This window comes from Ornithodoros turicata, chromosome 4 (genome assembly GCF_037126465.1).
Source record: "Ornithodoros turicata isolate Travis chromosome 4, ASM3712646v1, whole genome shotgun sequence".
NCBI classification, from domain to species: Eukaryota; Metazoa; Arthropoda; class Arachnida; order Ixodida; family Argasidae; genus Ornithodoros; species Ornithodoros turicata.
Window position 1 is genome coordinate 20830460 of NC_088204.1, and position 6000 is coordinate 20836459.

Consider the following 6000-nt stretch of genomic DNA (forward strand, 5'->3'; position numbering starts at 1 on the left):
CACTTCCAGCCTACCAGCGCTCTGCCTTCAAAGCTCTCTTCACATTTCTGGATACCATAGGACTTCGATCCTTATTGTGAAGGGGCTCATTATTTCATTCCCCGCATCACCACCAGCAATGGGGTAGAGTGTCGCCCCTGGTGATGAAACTCTCCATTCATCATCTTGTAATAAAGTTGTTGTTTCGAGTAGATGCAACATCACCTAGACAGAAAGCCAGCACAGCTCCGCGTAACGTCACCCTACTCGTGTGGGCGTCGGCCAATCACATGAAAGCGGTGTCCCGGCAAAGCAGACGACACGCGCTTCGTTGAAGAGAAACCATGGAGGAAGGAAACACAAGGAGCGGCTCTTCCCTCCAGACTAGCGTAGCCACCCTCTAGCGGTCGCTCGAGTCAAAATCGCCATTGCTTCCTGTCCACCACGTGATCCCCTCTAAAGTTTCGGTTTTGCAAGACTTTGTTTCTCGCGCTGCTCTCCGTATGATTTTGCTTCTTGGAAGTAATTTATTGTGAAAATGTGAGCACCGTCGTAGAAACGACGTATGGTAATGTGTTCCTGTCCCGGCTGCGGCTCTCGTTGAACTGAAAGCAGCTCCGCGGGAACGCGTTTTGTTCGTAAGTACACGGTAACTTGCTTTAGACGCCCGTATATCTTCGAGTCATCTTGAATTGTTCATTTGGGACCTCAAACTCTGCCGCAGATTCATTTCATATCTTGTGTTGTTGTACAAATCTGATTAATGGAACGGCATTCTTAACCACTTAGTCAAGAAAAGTACATACGTTGGAAGTTACCGTTGCCACACGTGATGTTTTCGGTCCCGCGTACTGCTTTTGCGTTCTGCACACTGTGACTGGTCTTCTAATAGAACAGTAAACATTCGCAACACACAGAAATAAAGTGCAAGCACGCGTTCAACGTAATACTGCCATCTGAACTGCAACACAACTACAGCTCGCGCCGTCTGCTTTGCTGGAGCCATGCTGTCTGGAGGGTCACGTGAGCGGTCACGTGGTAGACAGGAGCATCCCAGAATGCAATGCGAGACCGGCTACGCTCGTCCCGATAGAAAACCGTCGGAGGGGCCGTTCCTTGTGTTTCCTTCCTCCATGAGAGAACCTATCCGAGTAGCAGACTTGTGCCCGTTACCGAAAAAAAGGAACTAAATACCGTTACCCGTTACTTCAGAAAAAAGTAACTAAATACGTTACTCGTTACCAACATACAAAAGTAACGAGTTCTCGTTACTCACAGGTAACGAGTTACTTTTACGTTACCGCAGCATAGTTAAAGGAGCCAACAAACACGCCGTCACTTGCCTTCAACTCTTTATTAATGAGGAATTGCACTTCAGGAGAAGCTGATACTCGAAATTGGTCGTCCGTCCTTCGTGTTCCGTGTCTCTCGGCCCGTTACCATGAATCTATATCAGTTTGCCTGAACCTTCTCCCTTGGTTCCGGAGTGGGGGTGATCGGAGATTACGAAAACACAAGAAACAACACTGGTTTTCGTGCCACAGATCACCAACGGTTCCCCAAACAGACGAGGAGCTGCGTCATAATTTAGAGCGCTCAGAAGCTTAGCAAAGATAAGAAAAGTCGAAACGCGTTTTTTGTAGCCATAGCACAATTGGTGGCCATTCTTGGGAAGGACTGATGGTCGGAGATTACGGAAACAAGAGAAAGGACAACAGCGCACAGTGAGGGACTGCAATAATACTTTGAGTCACACGTCACGCAGGTCAAATCTGCAGGCATTGCACCACACGGAATGCCGAAATGTGCTCCCCGTGCTCAAGAAAAGGAACGAGTAACGTCAGTAACGAGTTACCAATTTTTGTAACTGATTCCGTTACTATTACTATTTTTTAAAAAGTAACTGAATCGTTACTTCGTTACCAAAAAAAGTAACCGTTACCAGGTAACGAGTTACTTGTAACGAGTTAGGCACACCTCTGCCGAGTAGGCTGACGCATCGCGAAGGCGAGGGGATATTGGAGAGGTCTTCACTTCTAGGTAGTGTTGGTAGATGGCGGCACCGGCACTTCGGCTGTCTTTTCTCTTGGCATGAGAAGCGCAAGTGTTCCATATGCCGCGGTAGGTTTGTCCTGTGGGTGAGGACGTTGCACTTGGCCAGTACCGGGTCAGTCGCTCTATCGATAACATGTTCATTAAGGACCTGCATGTTAAGGGCCCCTATAGCAAAGTTGTCATTCTCCCTGGCCCACTGTACCATATTTTCATAAATCCCGTAGGTAGCTTTTTGGTTGTCTTGTGTGCGTCCCGCTTGCATTGTAGATGGAGTTTGTGCTCTTCGTCGTTTTCGCGAGACATTCTCGCCCGCTTACCTTGCCGCATTTTACACAAATGCGCTTCGCCCTGCTCTGAGTCTCCCTCGCACGCAGTTGTTGGGGCGCCTCGACACGCTCCTCTGACAACTGCTTGCGCCGGCGTAGCGCAGTTGCTTCCACGGTGTGGCATGTGAAGCTCGCCCTCTCTCACGGTAGTGGTGGTGGCCGGCCGCGGTGGAACTGCTTTGGGGGAGGGGGTGATGTAGGGGGAAGGTGCGGTCAGCCAGTGATTTATACAGACCCCATACACCCCCCATGCAACCCCCCAAATGTTCAGTGACACCCCCTAACTCTTTCACCTGTGTACCCCCTACAGGGGGTGCCCTTGCGATACATATGTCGGTAATGATATGTAACGACATAACTATAATAGTGACAACCCACCCACACACACACACACAATTTTTTCCCACACCCCTCCATGCTTAGGATTCTGGGTAAACCACTGAAGTGGCGGCTCGGTGCACCCAGGCGAAGGAGAAGAGGGGAGGGTGAAATAGGGAGAAGAAAGGTGATGGTGGCACAGGAGAGGGAGGGAGGGGGGGCCCTTTCTTTTATTAATAACGCGTCCTGGAGTAGCCAGTCCCGAGTGGCTCGGGACTACCATCTCCATTTTTTTTCTTTTAAAATCAATCAATCAATCAATCAATCAGAGGGAGGACTGTGCTAACCCTCTTGCTCTGGGATTTGGGTAGTCCAAGAGGACTACCCACCACAGAAAACGTGCGAGCATCCTTAATAGTCTTCATTGGGATGCTCCCTGTACCACTGTAACCGCCAGGTTTGGTTGGCGAAGTTACCCCATCGCGATTATCAGGGGTCTAGAGCTTCCGGCCTCTAAATGCAGAACGGACGCAGCCGGTCTAAAATAAACACAGAACCAGAAATTCAAAAATGCAGATTGTCTCGTGGGGCAAGATGAGACACGCCGTGGTAATTAACTATACAAATTAGTTTTTGCAATTCAAGCACCTACACAGCCCCCTTGAGCCCACCGCCTACATGATGTGCAATAAAACCACACAGAGCTCGGTGCTATTTCCATCCACCGTCGTTTGCAAACAAGGCACCGCCAGTCTGATGTGTCGCTGGTCGCTCGCTTTTGAGTGCGCTTCTGCTTTGCTGGAAATGTCCTAGGACACAGGAAACTTTGCTGGAACATAGTAGTCAACATGTAAAAAAAAAAAAAAAAAAAGGAAGAAAAAGAAACTCTGAGGAACATGCATAAAGCCACCGAATAGTTGACTTATCAGTTTCTAAATTACGTACATTAAATTTAAATTGCGTTACATTACATTAAGTTGTCGGGTCTTGCCTCGTGTACATCGTCGGATGCATTAATTTTTCAGTTAAACACCGGATAACCGAGAGTGCCCATATTTTCCATACACCTAGATGAATGAATAAAGAAATGGGATGTGGACTTATATTGACAGAATAAACCTGCGACACGCTGCTGCACAGCTGACAAGAAACAGGACAACAGAAAATCGCGCCCTTTTTGCGGGTCTTTCCATTCCAGGTAGAAGTAACCGATTTTTTGTCTCTTCAACGCAAACACCAATCCGGACAATTCTGACGTGCAATAAAGCGGACATGCAGAGCCACCTATGAGTAAAGTTGCAACCGCATAGAGCGACGCGTCTCTGAGACAGGCGGCGTCGAACAAAAAATATCGCGTCTTGCCCCACCTTACCCTATAGTGTGTCATGCCATTCACCCACCTGGCCACCTCTAATTACCAACCAAGTCTACCTAATTAACTCAACTATGGACTTGTATGGTATCTATAAGGTATTCTTAGTGTTCAATATTTTACTTGTATATCAACATTTCTTCCTACGCAGCAATGACACAATTTCTCTATCTTTCACTTTTTTTTCTGCGAAATAAATTAGGAATAACATTAACGCGGTTAACTTCGGTCTTACTCACTTCATACACCACTCTCCCAAATTGCTTCAGTGCGTGAACTTACGTCATCGTACTAGGCTCCAGTTGCTAAAAATTAGTAAATGATGGAGCTGATGCGTTTTTTTTTATCACCACTGTATATCTACAACGGTGACACAAACAACGTTGCACCTGCGGAAGTACAGCCTCCTGTACGAAAGCATGTATCGCAGTAAATCCTCGAACGTCTTCAGTGTTTGTGTGCTCTATGTTCGCCAAACTACGGACTTGAGTACCTTCAACGTCTGTGCTATAATACATAATAGGAGTAAGGTGGTACTTGGATAACGACTCGATGGTCCTCTTTGCAAGTATCCAAGCTATTATGGTACTTGAAAGAAGTCACAGCTGGAACTGGTAGCACACACTCGCCGAACTTGCTAGAATGCACTAAAAGAAGAGGTATCGTTGACGTTGATGTTTAAAAAAGAAAGAAACAATAAAAGCGAGATATTAAATTCATTGAATCCAAAGAAGAACCACCGTCAGACACCACACAGGGTGGTGTGCAGCGATCCACTCTCTTGTGGAAGCAAGCACACCGCTGCTTACCCTGAGATCACCTTGGCCATAATACTCCTCTCCTCCGTCAACTCCGAGCAACATGCTGCCACATCGGCAGGCATACCGTTCTTCAAGACACACACAAAACGACAAGTATCACGGACGAGGTTCTGGGATGTGGAGGTGCACCTCAGTGCCATCTCTTCTGCGGGTAAGAGACATCATTCTTGTAGAAAATCGTCTCGTTTGTTTTGTAGCGGACTCTCGTTTTCCACAACAACAGAAGCAACTTTATTTGAATGATGATGAGTTTCGTCGCCGGGGGTTTCTCTACCCCATTGCTGGTGAAATTGAACGAGTTTCCTCACAGTGAGGGACCAAGACCAAAAATTCTCTAACACGTCCTTCATTTTGACACCGTACACTCTAAATATTTTCACACCTTTAAAGGTGTAAAATTGGTGTATTCTCATGTATTACACCTATCTTACACCCTAGAACCTTGGCTTGAAAATTTTCGAGGGTGTAACTATGGTGAATTACACCCTTTTATGAGACATTGCCAGGAGGGTGTGATGAGGGTGCAACAGAGGGTGTAATTGGAGGTGGGACAGGCTCCATTACACCGGCTAAATGTATTCCTGTTCCTGTGCAGTGTTGGAGTGCTTATGGTACTCAGAACTTAAGCTTGTGATACAAGTTGCGATATAAAGACCAAATGCACAGTTACTCAACATTTGGTACACTGTCATCTAACCCCTCAAGCCACAATGACACTCCAAACTACCAAGCATGTGCCTTCTGTAAAAACTAGAAACACTATATTTTCGCAGTGAAGCTGTAATAATTTCCAGCTGCCTCTTCTATGGTCTGCAGGTTACATTACACCCTTCCATACAATTACACCCTTGATTTCTTGATGGTGTTCCGTTACACCTTAAAAGGTGTGCGCCATGCACATGTTCTTTCACACCCTTTAAGGTGTAAAATTATTTAGAGTGTAGTTACACCTCCTTAGTGTTTGGTGATGGACATTTTGGCAAGAACTCACGATGTTTACGAAAGCCAGACGTCGTGAGGTGTACAAACACCGTGAATGGGCGATATGCAAGAATTCAAAGTTGGGGAAGTCACTTTTATTTTGTAACGCATTGCCATTATACTATTAAAGCGTTATCAATGCGTTACA